This window comes from Cervus elaphus, chromosome 24, assembly GCF_910594005.1.
Source record: "Cervus elaphus chromosome 24, mCerEla1.1, whole genome shotgun sequence".
NCBI classification, from domain to species: Eukaryota; Metazoa; Chordata; class Mammalia; order Artiodactyla; family Cervidae; genus Cervus; species Cervus elaphus.
Window position 1 is genome coordinate 15536894 of NC_057838.1, and position 16935 is coordinate 15553828.

Below are 16935 nucleotides of genomic sequence, written 5' to 3' on the forward strand. Positions count from 1 at the left end.
ATTTCTTTCATTTTATCTTATTGAAGTACAGTTGACTTACAGTTTTGTGTTAATTTCTGCTGTGCAGCAAAGTAACTCAGAATACATGTATTCTGTTCCATATTCTTTCCCATTATGAGAAAATAGTGAATATAGTTCCCTGTGCTGTAGAGTAGGACCTTGTTATTTATCCATCCTATATCTAATAGTTTGTGTCTGCTAATCACAAATACCCAGTCCTTCCCTCCTGCACCTTAATCTCACATTTTAAATGTCAATTTCTCTCAGAAACTTTTCTGGGCTGCCCACCTCCAGCCTCACTCCAAGCAGGGCTGGATCAGGCAGCCCTCCTGTGCATGTACAACCCGGTCCCCTTAAGGCCCCACCACCTCTTGAGAGCATCACGATCATTAAAAACTCACTTGCAGACATAAGCATCTTGAAAGCTACAAGCAATGTTTTATTCACCCTGGATCATCAACACCTGTGTCAATGCCCAGGGTATTAATGAGAGACTCGACAGAAATGAGAGAATTTACACTTTCAAATAAATCCTGACCTTTCACATGATTTCTTTAGCCAACGATCAGCCTACACTGTTGCTGCACGAACCAGGAATGCCCGTCATAAATGGAGGGTTCTAGGCTGGACTTTCCTCCATTGGGCAGTCATGTAAGATCTACCAACCCCTCTCTGAGGTCCTGCATTTCTTCCCACTGCTTTGCCCTAATGACTCCAGGAGCCAGACTCATCTATGGGCCATGAACAGAGACCGAGACACCTCGTTTATACAATGGGCAGTTCTCCATTTGTAAATGATTCAGTGAAATTCTTTCCCTTTCCTTTTTTTTTTTAATCTTTTGAATTTGAGTCCTTGACTATCTTAGCAAAATGGTGAGAAAATTTGATAGATCTCCATCAGTTTTTTGCTTGTTTTTTAGTAGATCGGGTAAAAAGTTTGGTGTTGAAGAGAAGGTAGACGGTAAAATGAAACTGAAGCTTTCAGATCACTGTGGATTTCATGAAAATTAGTCTTTGTTATTATCCTCTTTTAAAACAAATAACTACCAATGTCATATCTATAAGAAATGTGATTAAATCTGTGATGAAAAATTGTATCTTAGAATTCTCTGATGACTGTCATCAATATGTCACATTAGTATGTTGAAGTGTTTTTTTTTTTAATCCCCACATGTTCAATAAATGATTAAATTCATTTTTTAAAAACATGTAAATAAGATGATGAAGAATTAAAAGCACAAAAAGCTGTTAAAGGAATGGAGAATAACAGGTGTATCAGGGACCTGGGAATGAGTTAATTTTTCAGACTTAGCAATTAAAATACAGCAAGTTTCCTGGCAGCTAAGACATGATGGGGAATTCACCAGGTAATTTAACTCTGGTCTCATAAAAGAATACCTACAGACTTGTTCTTTCCTAAACAGACTCTTTTTCCATTCCGACTAAGCCATAGACAAAATTTAACAAAAATATTATACAAGTCTCAATATACTTTGTATCTTCTGAGTCATTGCCACAGTGTTAATTTACAGAGCTTCAGGTGAACAGGGGAGTTTGGGTCACAGGACTCATTAAATCTTATGACCCTGAGACAATAGAAATAAATAGAAATAAATGCAAGTTTATTTTCTTCTTAATCAACAGATTAAACTTATAATATCCAATCATTAATAGATATCAATGAGCAAGCATTCACTAGTAGAATGTATCACAGTAAAAACCATTTTCTAAACTGACCTTTAATAAATGTCTTTTGACCTTTTCCATTTATTAAATATAATATAAAGAAAGCTGAGCACTGAAGAATTGATGCTTCCAAACTGTGCTGTTGGAGAAGACTCTTGAGAGTCCCTTGGACTGCAAGGAGATCAAACCAGTCAATCCTAAAGGAAATCAGTCCTAAATATTCATTGGAAGGACTGATGCTGAAGCTGAAACTCCAGTACTTTGGCCACCTAACGTGAAGAACTGACTCACTGGAAAAGACTCTGATGCTGGGAAAGATTGAAGGCAGGAGAAGAATGGGACGACAGAGGATGAGATGGTGGGATGGCATCACCAAATCGATGGACATGAGATGGAGTAAGCTCTGGGAGTTGGTGATGGACAGGGAGGCCTGGTGTGCTGCAGTCCATGGGGTCACAAAGAGTCAGCCACAACTGAGCAACTGAATTGAATTTATTAAATCTGGTGATGGTAAAGGGGTTACATATTGTATTTTCTACTTATAACATTTTATAATAAAAATAAATGTAAAGTGATAAACATACAAACATTGAAGGATTTTTTTTTTTATGATCTTTGTATGAATGAAGAAAAGACTTGGGAAAATTGCCAGTTCTCAATGTTCAGATTACAGAGGAAGTGGCAAAAAGTGTTCATCAGGGGTGACCTCTAGAACACTAGTGGTACTTTGAATTTCTGGAGTCAAATTGGGTCTCTAAAGAAGGGGGTTTTAATCATAAGAAAGTGTCTTACACAGAAAACAAAGTATCTCAGAATGGTTTAAGACAGAAAACAAATTATCTAAGAATGTTTCACCCTTTCTTTAAAGAACAACTGCTTTTCTGAAATCCCCTATAAATAAAATAATCTGGGGCCCCAGAGGGACAGAGTTAAGTGGGAAGGAGTGGGATTATAGACTCAGATCAGGCCGGAAGTAGGCCTAGTGATTTGGAAATCAGCCTGTGGGAAATCTAGGGTCATTAAACAGGTTGCAGGAAGCAGTGACGTGATGACATAGAAGATGGTTTTACAAGGTATAGTGTGGTTGAGGTGCACAGAATTATTGAGAAGAAAGCCTGCAGGTATGAAGTAGTTGGGAGGCTACAGAATCAGTGTGGGTAGGAAGGGGTATGGATCTGCACAAAGACATTGACTGTGAAGAAAGAAAGACTCATGGTTTTACGGACAGTTACACAATGTAATTTGGATTTAGGGAGTGAAATGCAGAACACTGATTCAAAAGTACAGGCTGAGTTCCGAGAAAATTAGTTGACATAGGAATGACAGAAGGTAAGTCTTTTCTAAGGTGCTGAGTTAGAGGTATTTATAAGACATCAAGACTGTTCTGTAGAGAGCTGAGGATTCAAGCCTGAAACTTGAGAAATTAGAACTCAAGTAATATTTGGGAACCCTCCACAAAAAAATGCACCAGTTGCATCCCTGAGAATGGATCAGTTTTCTAAGAGGAAGGCCACAGTGAAGGCTAGAGCTCTCAGATTGAAAATAATGGGAAAGCCAAAGATTTTAAAATGGTAGGGGATTAGTTAACCAAAAAAGAGCAGAATTCATGGGAGAAGTAGGTGAGGATAGTATCAGTCTTACTCTGAGAAAAGGTTTCTAAAAGAACAGATGGGTGTTGGAGTGTGGGCAATAGTTTTGGATGCTTCAGAGAGGTTGAAATTGCTCCCACACATTTTTGTGGAAGCAAAACTTTAATCATGTCCTATGTCTCATTCCTTGACGGTAAACCCCCTCTTAGGGAACATGATTCTATTCTGCATGGTGGAAAATGCGCCTCCCTCCAGGGTCAGAACTCCCCCTGCTCCCCTGGAATAGCCTTTCTAGAACACCTGGTGTGGCTAATTGGGTACTTATGAATTTGACATTCTTCTCTGGACCACTATAAGAGCAACTCACTCTCTTGCTGAGAGAGTCGATTCCTAGGTAGGTTGATAAGAAGTTCAGGGTCTCTGAGGAGGAGAAAGGAGTCCAGAGCCCTCAAGAAAGAGAAAGGGGTTGGGAGCTCTTAAGGAGAGAAGGACAAATGCTTTTTCTACATTGCTTTGTCTTAGTCAGTATAACAGTGTATCTTGCTCCTGGACATGTTTCTCCTTCACAAGAACCTTCTGACTAATCTTGTTATTTTAAGACACATGTTGTAGGAGAAGGTCTGGTAAGACCTTTTTGTTGTTAGTTCTAATCTTGTTAATTTGAAATGTATGTTGTGGGAGTGGGTCTCGTAAAAGTATATAAGGCCTTGATTAGACTAGTGAGTGGGGGCACTGTCTGTCCCCCTTCTGAAGTCTATGTCAGAAGCTTTCTCTGTCCCTTTAAATACTTAAAAAAAAAAAAAACTCTACTACACAAAAGCACTTGAGTGATCAAGTCTGGTCCCTGGTCCCAAAGCTAAATCTTCTTTGGAGAACATGAATCAGACACTGTTCAACGTAAGCTATCATTGCCCAGAAAGTATGATGACTTATGGCCATTTCTATTTCCTAAGAGTAAACTCTTTGGTGCCCAAGATGTTTCTTGGATTCAGAGAGTGTTAAAGTACTATTGCAGGATGCTTCAGTTCAGTTCAGTCGCTCAGTTGTGTCCGACTCTTTGCGACCCCATGACTGCACCACGCCAGGCCTTCCTGTCCATCACCAACTCCTGGAGTTTACTAAACTCATGTCCGTCAAGTCAGTGATGCCATCCAACCATCTCATCCTCTGTCGGCCCCTTCTCAACTCAGCTTCAATCTTTCCCAGCATCAGGGTCTTTTCAAATGAGTCAGTTCTTCGCATCAGGTGGCCAAAGTATTGGAGTTTTAGCTTCAGCATCAGTCCTTCCAATAAACACTCAGGACTGATTTCCTTTAGGATGGACTCCTAAAGGTTGGATCTCCTTGCATTCCAAGGGACTCTCAAGTGTCTTCTCCAATACCACAGTTCAGAAGCATAAATTCTTAGACGCTCAGCTTTCTTTATAGTCCAACTCTCACATCCATATATGACTACTGGAAAAACCATAGAATTGACTAGACGGACTTCTGTTGGCAAAGTAATGTCTCTGCTTTTTAATAAGCTGTCTAGGTTGGTCATAACTTTCCTTCCAAGGAGTAAGCATCTTTTATTTCATGGCTGCAATCACCATCTGCAGTGATTTTGGAGCCCAAAAAAATAAAGTCAGGCTTTATTTCCATTGTTTCCTCATCTATTTGCCATGAAGTGATGGGACTAAAAGCCATGATCCCAGTTTTCTAAATATTGAGTTTTAAGCCAACTTTTTCACTCTTCTCTTTCACTTTTATCAAGTGACTCTTTAGTTCTTCTATACTTTCTGCCATAAGGGTGTTGTCATCTGCATATCTGAGGTTATTGATATTTCTCCCGGCAATCTTGATTCCAACTTTTGCTTCATCCAGTCCAGTGTTTATCATGATGTACTCTGCATATAAGATAAATAAGTAGGGTGACAGTATACAGCCTTAACATACTCCTTTCCCAATTTGGAACCAGTCTGTTGTTCCATGTCCGGTTCTAACTGTTGCTTCTTGACCTGCATACAGATTTCTCAGGAGGCAGGTCAGGTGGTCTGGTATTCCCATCTCTTGAAGAATTTTCCATAGTTTGTTGTGATCCACACAGTCAAAGGCTTTGGTGTAGTCACAAAGCAGAAGTAGATGTTTTTCTGGAACTCTCTTGCTTTTTTGATGAGCCAGTGGTTGTTGGCAATTTGATCTCTGGTTCCTCTGCCTTTTCGAAATCCAGCTTGAACATCTGAAAGTTCACAGTTCACGTACTATTGAAGCCTGGCTTGGAGAATTTTGAGCATTACTTTGCTAGCATGTGAGATGAGTGCAATTGTGCAGTAGTTTGAGCATTCTTTGGCATTGCCTTTCTTTGGGATTGGAATGAAAATTGACCTTTTCCAGTCCTGTAGCCACTGCTGAGTTTTCCAAATTTGCTGACATATTGAGTGCAGCACTTTCACAGCATCATCTTTTAGGATTTGAAATAGCTCAACTGGAATTCCATCACCTCCAGTAACTTTGTTCATAGTGATGCTTCCTATGGCCCACTTGACTTCACATTCCAGGATGTCTGGCTCTAGGTGAGTGATCATACCATTGTGATTATCTGGGTCATGAAGATCTTTTTTGTTTGATTCTTCTGTGTATTCTTGCCACCTCTTCTTAATATCTTCTGCTTCTGTTAGATCCATATCATTTCTGTCCTTTATTGTGTCCATCTTTGTATGAAAGTGCCCTTGGTATCTCTAATTTTCTTGAAGAGATCTCTAATCTCTATTGTAGAACATCTAACATTTATTGACCACCAATTACATGCCATGCATTGGCTAGCATTTCAGTAATAGTTTCTTTATGTAATATTGACAATACTGCACGTTGGACATTGTTGGGAATTATTGTTCCTCATTTTTCGGAGTAGCCTCCCAAGGTTGTTTTATACTCCTTGAAATGGAAGGCAATATCTCCATACCTTTGAAGCTGAGAAAATAGTCTACTTTTGGATCAAGAGATCAAAGAATGAAAGTCAAAAAAGCATCAACACTAGAGAATAATGCTAATCAGGCCATATATCACCCATTGTTCTTGTTTGTTACCAATAATTATTTGAAACTACAAATTATACGAAATTTCATCTCGTTGCAATAGAAACTGACCTCCTCATGTAGTACCGTAATTTCTGAGAGTAAGGAATGTTTTTTGCTGTTAATTCCGTTGTCCCAGTTAAAACTTTTAACTTGAAATTTGACATAATGGCTTAGCTGTCATCTCTTGCATCTAGTTTACAGAAGTTCACAGTTTCCTGTTTTAAACCTATTTAGCTTCTGGGAGAAATATACTATAATTTATACTTAAACCCAACCCCCAAAACAAAATGAATCTACAAATTCAAGAAGTTGTTTTTGATCCTGAAAGTAAACAGGGTATGCACTTTTTCATAATTAATATTTCCTATAATTGGGGTTCTATGTGCTTCCAGTATAATTAATGAAGAGTTGGGTCATTCACATCTTCTGAAAATCTAACTTATGTTGCCCTCTTAATGGTAAATTGAAGAGACTGTCATTAGCAATATTTCTTAGGTAGCTTGTGATTGACTATTTTCTTTTTATTTTTCAGCCCAGATTTTTCCCCTTTTATGATTTCTGAGTGTAATAAGAACTAGTTTGAAGCACAACTACAGTAGATGATGTCATAGCCTTTGTCCCAAGCAAACTCTTGAGTTAAAGAATGAATAGAAGAATGAGTTGCGAAATGGTTAAATAATGACTGAAGATCAGTGGAAAGCGTTGACTTGTGAGCACTAGGGGAAAGGGTAGTAGGAGAGGGAGATCAATCAGGATTATAGCCGCCACAGCTGGAAGGGCCTTTTGTCTAGGACTGTAGCTGGGTTCAAGGAGCCAAAAACCAGATTAAGGAAAGTGTCTGAGCTCTTCTGGCAGCAAGTAGGGGCAAGTAAGGAGACAGCTGGAGAACCTAGTCTGAACTTCAGGAGGGAAGTGTGTGAGCCAGAGAGACTGCTGGAGGGAGCCCCAGCCACAAGCACGACTTTCATTTTACTTAAAAAAAATTTTTTTTTTGGCTGCTCTGGGTCTTCCTTGCTGCAAGCAGGCTTTTTCTGACTGCAGTGAGCAAGGGCTACTCGCTAGTTGCAGTGGCTTCTCTTGTGGAGCACGACCTCTGAAGAGCAGGCTCAGTGGTTGTGGCACACAGGTTAAGTTGCCCCACAGCAGGTGGAATCTTCCCTGACTAGGGATCGAACACATGTCCTCTGCATTGGCAGACAGGCTCCCGACCCCTGGACCACCAGGAAAGTCCTGTAACCTTCATTTTAAAATGCAAGTAATGAGAACCACCCCCTCATCATTTATTTATTCAGCAATTATTTACTGAGAACATTGCACATGCCAGGTACTAAAGAAAAAATCGCTGTGCTCAGAGGCTATAATAGATATTAAAAACAGACACGGTCCTTTACCTTTGGACCTTATGATGTAGACAGGGGTGGGCAATAATGAATGAACTGCACATATTTGTGTTAATTTGTAATTACGATGAGTGCTTCTGCTCTTCCCTAGAGATGCTTCACCCCACCATGCCCTGTCCCAGGGAAGTGAAAAGTGTGTGAAAGTGTTAGTCGCTCAGTCGTGTCTGACTCTTCGTAATCCCGTGGACTGTAGCCTGCCAGGCTCCTGTGTCCATGGAATTCTCCAGGCCAGAATACTGGAGTTGGTTGCCTTTCCCTTCTCCAGGAGGTCTTCCTGACCCAGGGATCGAACCCGTGTCTCCTGCATTGCTGGCTGATTCTTTCCTAGCAAAGTTTGGTCCATGCAAAAGGAGCCTGTCCCTCCAATTCAGGACAATCCAGAAGGGCCATCTCAGCTCAGACCTCATGGAGTTGGCTAAGTCCTTGTTATGGCTACACCTCAGCTCAGTTTCTCCCTCTGCCTAAATCTGTTTCTTTCTCTTTTGCTCCCAAAGTAATGACCACCAGAGCACTCCTGTGTGCTAATCTCCACCTCAGAAATTGCTTCCCAGGGACCCCACCCATAGGAGCAGGTTGTATGAGATAAACGTAAACATGCTCTGAAAGCAGGGATGGTAGGCCAGGATTCTTTAGCTGAACCGGGAGCTGGGCTACAAGCTCCACCGCTCCCCTGCCTGCTCACACACAAGGAGACAGTGGGCGTAGAACCAGGACCCTGCTCACTGTCCTGACACGGACCACTCACAGATCTTGTCTTGAGCCTTCAATAAGTCCAGTGTTCAAATGTGCTGAGACATGGCCTGAAATTGGAAGAGATGAAAACATCATTTGCCCCTTTCAAGTTACTGATCCAGAGCTTGAGTCTGTTGAAAATAAGAAGACTATGACAGTCACAGAAATAGATAGAGAGATGGCCAGGATAAATAGCCTAGAAATAGATTCTAGGTTAGAAAGAGCTGAAAAGGAAAAGAGAGGTTCTGGGGAAATGGGTTAGTTATTTGGAAAACAAAGCCAACTTGGATACTCAATTCCTACAGTAATAAGGTGAAATAAAGAGGGAGAAAAGAAATAGATGTAAAATAGATATCTATTTTTTAACAAACAGAAAACAGAAGAAATATAGTGGACTAAAAGAAAAACAACAATTATAATAAACAAGTGCCAAAAACCAAACAGAACAAGTCTTTATATAGAAAGATAATAAAATATATAGAAAAAATAGTAACAGCCAACTTTTAAATGTGAAAGAATATGGATAATTCATAGACAGTAAAAAGGCTATTAAGCATGCATGTATTTATCATTGTTAATGAGAGTCAATAAGTTGTAACAATATACCTGCTTGTATCAATTAGGCAAACATATTTAAAATGACTATTCCTATTGTTGACAATTTATCCATAGTAATTGGCACAATAATTCCACTTCTTTTTAGAAATTATCCTTCAGAAATAAACAGAGCTAGAGGTGAAAGCTTTATTTTTAGAGTGTTTATCTCTGTGTTAATTTAAAAAAAAAAGAGAAACAACCTAAAACTTTGACACTAGATAACAGTGAAGTAAAGTATGGTATGTGCACTCAAGTGACGCAGTGGTAAAAAAATTCACCTGCCAATGCAGGAGACGCAAGAGACACTGGGTTTTATCCCTGGGTTGGGAAGATCCCCAAGAGTTGGAAATGGCAAACTACTCTGGTATTCTTGCCTGGAGAATCCCACGGACAGAGGAGCCTGGTGGGCTATAGTCCGTGAGGTCACAAAGAGTTGGACACAACTGAGTGCACACACACGCACACGTGCACACACACATACACGCGTACATTCAGGTCACAACAGGAAAGAGCAGGCAAAGAGTGGGCTAATGACAGTAGTCTGGTTTTTCTGCTTGGGTTTTTATGTATTTCTGGTGTCATTTTGCAGATAGGGAGAATTTGATGGCTTGGGGAGAGGGTGACAGACGGTCACACAGCAGCAGAGAAGTTAAGTGTGTAAACTCAGGGACTTTCCTGGTGGTCCGGTGGTGAAGAATCTGCCTTGCAACACAGAGGATGTGGGTTTGATCCCTGGTCGGGCAACTAAGATCCCATATGCCGGGAGCAACTAAGCCCACCTGAGATGACTAGAGAGTCCCTGAACCACAAGGAATGACCCCACGTGACATGATGAAGCTCCCCTGTACCACAACTAAGACCTGCTGCAGCCAGATAAATAAATACTTAATGAAGAATATTTTCTAAAAGAAGAATATTTAATATTTAGTAAACTCTGGGTTGGATTTCCATGGGTTCCCATTCAGTTCTGCTGCTTTACAATCTTATTCTGTGGGCAGTGAGGGAACCATTGTTGGTCTCTGTATTAATTAGGATGATGAACTTGAATTAGCTTAAACAAAAAGTAGGAAGCAATCAGCAAGTGCTTTTGTAGCCTAGTGAAAAAGTGAAAATGAAAGGTACTCAGTCGTGTCCAACTCTTTGTGACCCCACGGACTACAGAGTCCATGGAATTCTCTAGGCCAGACTACTGGAGTGGGTAGCCTATCCCTTCTCCAGTGGATCTTCCTGACCCAGGAATCAAACCAGGGTCTCCTGCATTGCAGGCGGATTCTTTACCAACTGAACTATCAGGGAAGCCCTTTTGTAGCCTAGGTTGTGTGCAAGTGGATTGTCGTGGAGTATAATCCTAGGAGCAGGAGTGAGAGGGAAGAATGTGGCTGGGAAGGACAATACATGGACCCACACTACAGGTCCCCAGGGCTGGATCCCTCAGGGCCTTCAGAACTGTCTGCCCAGGAAATAGAAAGCAGGACATATTCACACACTAGATCCCACCGCTCTCGAGCAAGTTGGCCAAGCACACCTGGTGGTGTGTGTGACAGGCGAGGGAGCCCCAGGTACCCCCTCCAAGGTGCCAAAGGAGCACGTGAGACACACCCGGGGCAGCTAGGTTGCTCCTACGTGGTCATGGTTGAAACCTACAAAGCACCCCTACAAAGCACATGTAGGGGATAGAGCTCAGAGGGCTACCAGACATGCCCCATACATGAGACTTTGGCTACTCAAAGAAGAGCGAGGACCCAGCAAGGCAGGAACAGAGCTGAACCTCAGTGAAACTAACTGGAAGATGCAGTCCACCTGGACCTTCTCACTCTCGAATCTCTGTATCTCACTGGCTGAAGAGACATCACTTTTTCTCTGTGTGATCAGAAAACTTGTCTTTTAATGATTTCTATATTTGGCATCTTACAATTTCACCCTCAGGAAATAAACTGATAGAATTAGACCCACATCTAAAATGTCCCAGGGCAAAGCATCATTGACCTACTTAAGGTCAGGCATCTTTAAGAAAGGAGTCATGTCAGGATATGAAAGTGAAAGTGTTAGTCGCTCAGTCATGTCCAACTCTTTGCGACCCCACGGACTGTAGCCCACCAGGCTCCTCTGTCCATAGAATTCTCCAGGCAAGAATACTGGAGTGGGTTGCCATTTTCTTCTCCAGGGGATCTTCCTAACCCAGGGATCAAACCTGGGTCTCCCACATTGCAGGCAGATTCTTCACGGTCTGGGCCATAAAAAGTCCTCAAAATTCAAATTAATTTCTCCCTCCTCCAGGCTCCCACATCGTCTTCTCTCATGTTGGACTGTAATAATTTTTTGATGTGTTTGTCTCTCTCCCTCTGGACTTCAGAGTTCCTTGAGGGTAGGGACTTCATCTTCTTTCTGTTTTCCCAGGATCCAGCACAGTACATGGCACACCGTAGGTCCTCCAGTTTTGGGGAGAAGCAGATAATGAATTCAGCAAGCTTGTCCTCTGAAAGGCTAACAAAGCACAGACATTTGGTGTAGGGCACTAAGGTTCTCACTGCTTATTCCTTGGAAATAAGCAAAGGATCCTAGAGATGTTTCCAGTGCAGCTAACTAGGATGTCACTGATATTTCAGACTCACTGGACAACAAAAAGCTCTACTCTTTTTTGTTTGTCTAGTTTGTCAGCTCCGGTAAAAATGTCTGTGGAGGATGACAGCATCTGTGGGAGATCGAGGTAAGAGATTTCCAGTGCAAGTCAGGTTGTAGTGTTATCTTTATTATGATCTTTATTATCATCATTTCTTTTAGGAAGAAGAGCCTCTGACCCCAGAGAAAATTGTGGTCTGTCTCATAGGAGGCCACCCAAAAAACAGTACAGAGCAAAAACAAAACATAAAATACAGAAAGCCTTCTGCAGAGGTGAGAGGTGATTTTTTCACACTTTTTTTTCTCACCTGATAAGTGATAGGGCACACTGTTAAATCTCCTTTGAAGGGTGTTTCACATAATCTTGATTTAAACATACCATTACCTAGATTTCAGTCCTGAAGGCAGAGTAGCTCTGAGCTACTCTATCAAAAAAACAAAAAACAAAAAAACCAGAAAAACCAGAATATAGTGCAATAATAGTTCAAAAGAACAGTTTTTAAAAACTACTCTTCATAGTAACAACAGCTAGAATTTGGGAACAGCCTACTTTGTGCCAGAAAGCATCAGTGACTCTTGATACAGGTCATCTAACGCTCACATCAGTCATGTGGGGATGGTGCTATTGAGAAAACAGGCTCAGGAGAAGAATTATTTATTAAATGGAGGTTAGATATAGGAGGGGAGACAGGTAGGTCCTTTAAGCAAATGAATGAGTCTCCCAGCTTTCGAGGTGAACAAGAGCTGGATATGAAAGACTACACATTGTATTATTTCATTTATTAAAATTCAAAAGGGTTTCCCTGGTGCTAAATTGGTAAAGAAACTGCCTGTAATGCCAGAGACGTGTGTTTGATCCCAGGGTCAGGAAGACCCCCCTGAAGAAGGAAATGGCAACCCACTCCAGTATTCTTGCCTGGGAAATCCCATGGACAGAGGAGCCTAGTGGGCTATAGTCCATGGGGTCACAAAGAGTCAGACACAACTTAGTCACTAAACAACAAAAGAGTTCAAAAGCAGGCAAAACTAATAAATCCTCATAGAAGTCATGAGAGTAGTTACCTTTGTGGGGTGGGTTTGGATATGAAGGGTTATCAGGGAACCCTCTAGATGACTACAAGTGTTTTATATCTTGATGTGGATGGTGTTTCAAAAGCATGGACACATGTTAAAAAGTCATTCATCTGCACAAATATCTGTGCCCTTTTCTATATATAAATTGTACCTCAATTAAAAAGTTAAAAAAAGAAGGGGGAAAGGAATTAGAGTTCAGCTCTGTTTAGTTCCAAAGGCTCTCTTTTTCCACTGCACATTATTTCCACAATGTTTCAAAAGTTTATGTTCAACATAGACTCTGGGATATTGCACAGAAAAGTCTCACAGATACTTTAATAAACTATTGCAAATAAGCTTATGTGACAGAAATTGCAGAGTACAGGAGTGGTTATGATAGGATAATACAGCAGCTAGGACTGGTTTATAAAGAGTTTTGTGAGCCTTGTTCAAGGAAAGTGTTTTATTTATATGGGGAACCACTGAGGTATTTGATATGACAAGCTTTATGATCATATTTGCCATTGTTGGTGAGATGGATGAGAGACGATGGATGGATGGGTGCGGGAAATGTCAGGGAGCAGAGAGTGGGATGGAAAGCTATTGTCATCGTCTCTGTCATTGAACTGAGAACGGCAAAGGTGTGGTTTAGAAGAAACAACATCCATTTAGTGGACATTGTAAGTGACTGGATATGGGCAATAGTTTCCCAATGGCTCACTGGTAAAGAATCCTCCTGCAATGCAGGAGACACAGGAGACATAGGTGGCATCCGTGGCTTGGGAACATCCCCTGGAGGAAGCGGATGGCATCCCACTCCAGTATTCTTTCCTGGAGAATTCCATGGACAGCGGAGCCTGGTGGGCTACAGTCCCTTGAGTGGCAGAGTCGGTCATGACCAAAGCAACTGAACAGAACATACAACACAAAGATGAGGGGTAGACAGGAGCTCTGATGTGACTTGGTGGGCTAATTCCAAGTAAAGGGGGCTCTACTCACCCAGAGCCAAACATCCTGGAGTGTGAAGTCAAGTGGGCCTTAAAAAGCATCACTACGAACAAAGCTAGAGGAGGTGATGGAATTCCAGCTGAGCTATTTCAAATCCTAAAAGATGCTGTGAAAGTGATGCACTCAATATGCCAGCAAATTTGGAAAACTCAGCAGTGGCCACAGGACTGGAAAAGATCAATTTTAATTCCAATCCCAAAGAAAGGCAAAGCCAAAGAATGTCCAAACTACCACACAATTGCACTCATTTCACACGCTAGCAAAGTAATGCTCAAAATCCTTTAAGCTACGATTAGAAAGTATGTGAACCGAGAACTTCCAGATGTTCAAGCTGGATTTCGAAAAGGCAAAGGAACCAGAGATCAAATTGCCAATATTTGCTGGATCATAGAACAAGCTAAAGAATTCCAGTAAAACATCTACTTCTCCTTCATTGACTATGCTTCATTGACTGTGTAGATCACAACAAACTGTGGAAAATTCTCAAAGAGATAAGAATACCAGACCACCTTAACTACCTCCCATGAAACCTGTATGCAGATCAAGAAGCAACAGTTAGAACTGGACATGGAACAACAGACTGGTTCCAAATTGGGAAGGAAGTATACAAGGCTGTATATTATCATGAGTACATCTATGCAGAGTACATCATGTGAAATGCCGGGCTGGATGAAGCATAAGCTGAAAGCAAGATTGCGGGGAGAAACATCAATAACCTCAGATATGTAGATGACAGAACCCTTCTGGCAGAAAGTGAAGAGGAACTAAGAGCCTCTTGATGAAGGTGAAAGAGGAGAATGAAAAACTAGGCTTAAAACTCAGCATTCAAAAAATGAAGATCATGGCATCCAGTCCCATCACTGCATGGCAAATAGATGGGGAAACAGTGGAAACAGTGACAGACTTTATTTTGGGGGGCTCCAAAATAACTGTGGATGGTGACTGCAGCCATGAAATTAAAAGACACTTGCTCCTTGGAAGAAAAGATATGACAAACCTAGACAGCGTATTAAAAAGCAGAGACATTACTTGGTTGACAAAGGTCTGTATGGTCAAAGCTATGATTTTTCCAGTAGTCATGTATGGATGTGCGAGTTGGACAATAAAAAAGGCTGAAGAATTGATGCCTTCGAACTGTGGTATTGGAGAAGACTCTTGAGAGTCCTTTGGATAGCAAGGAGATCAAACCAGTCAATTCTAAAGGAAATCAACCTGAATATTCACTGAAAGGACTTTTGCTGAAGCTGAAGCTCCAATACTTTGGCCACCTCATGTGAAGAGCCAACACATTGGAAAAGACCCTGATGCTGGGAAAGACTGAAGGCAGGAGAGAGGGGCAACAGAGTATAAGATGGTTGGATGGCATCACCGACTCAACGGACATGAGTTTGAACAAGTTTCGGGAGATGGTGAATGACAGGGAAGCCTGGCATGCTGTAGTCCATGGGGTCACAAAGAGTTGGACACAACTGAGTGACTGAGCAACAATAACAAGTAACCATCAGGGAAACAGGGACAAAGTCCAGTCCTCTCCAGGCAAGTAATTGGGGGTTCAGGGAAGAGCTAGAATGTTGTCATGGGCTTAATGGTGTATCCCCAATTCATATGTTGAAGTCCTGACCCCCAGGACCTCAGAATGTGACTTTATTTGGAGATAGGGTCTTTTAAAAGGTAATTAAGTTGAAAGAAGGTCATTGGGGTAGGAGGCCCTAGTCCAGTACAACTGGTCTCCTGATAAGAAAAGGAAATGTGGACACAGACACACAGTGAAGAAGACCATGTGGAGAGACAGGGAGAAGACAGCATCAACAAGCTAGGACAATAAGCCCGGAAGACCTGCCGAAATCTTGGACATTGATCTCGGACTTCTTGCCTCCTGTTGTAAGAATACAAGTGTCTGTGGTTTAAGCCACCCTGCATGTGGTACTTTGTAATGGCAACCCTAGCAAACAAGTGTCATCCTGGACTGCAGACCATTTAAATCACAGAAGGCACAGCCGTAATCACAGTTCAGAAAGCAGACAGGGCTTCTAGCCAAGAAGTGGTCCCAAAGTCCGTCTACTGGTAGAGATGCGGCTGTTAATATTCCTCTGAATTTAATTCTTGTTGGTGCAAAGACTGGGCAGAGCAGAGCCACAGGTGGACTAAAGGTATGGTCTTTCATGGAAACACTCTAAATGTCCATCAACAGATGAATGGAAAAAGAAGATGTGGTACATGTACACAGTGGAATATTACTTAGCCATTCAAAACAAAATAATAATGCCATTTGCAGCAACATGGATGGACGAAGAGATAGATTATCATATTAAGTGAAGTCAGGCAGAATGTCACATGACATCACTAATATGTGGAGTCTAAAATATGACACAAACAAACATATCTACAAAACAGGAACAGACCCACAGAAAGAACAGACTTGTGGTTGCCAAGAGGGAGAGGGTTGGGGGAGGAGAGTGGGAGGCTGGGGTTAGCAAACGAAAACTATTATACACAGGGTGGATATACAACAAGGTCCTACTGTATCCGTCCATGGGATTCTCCAGGCAAGAATACTGGAGTAGGTTGCCATTCCCTTTTCCAGGGGATCTTCCCGCCCCAGGGATTGAACCTGGGTCTACTGCATTGCAGGCAGATTCTTTACCATTTGAGCACAGGGAGCTATATTCAATATCTTATGACAAACCATAATGGAAAATAATGCAAATAAAGAAAACATCTATATATATGTATAACTGAATCACTTCACTGTACAGCAGAAATTAATACCACATTGTAAATCAACTATACTTCAATAAAAAATAAATCACACAAAAAAGATAGAGTTTTTAATTTCAATGCTAGGCAGAGTTAGAAGCAAGCTGGGGCTGACTGACCATTTCAATTTCAAAAAATAATGGGCTATCAACTCTGAGCAAAAAGGAATGTCAGATCCAGTCAGAATTGATAAACAAAATATTTGTTTACATTTGCACATTCTTTGGATACTAGACCAAAAAATAAGTATATGGGGGCTTCCCTGGTGGTCCAGTGGTTAAGGATCTGCCTGCCAACACAGGGGACATGGGTTCGATCCCTGGTATGGGGAGTTTCCACATACTGTGGAGCAACCAAGCCCCTGTGCCACAAGTACTGAGCCTGCCCAAGACAGAGCCTGCACTCTGCAACAAGAGAAGCCACTGCAATGAGAAGCCCA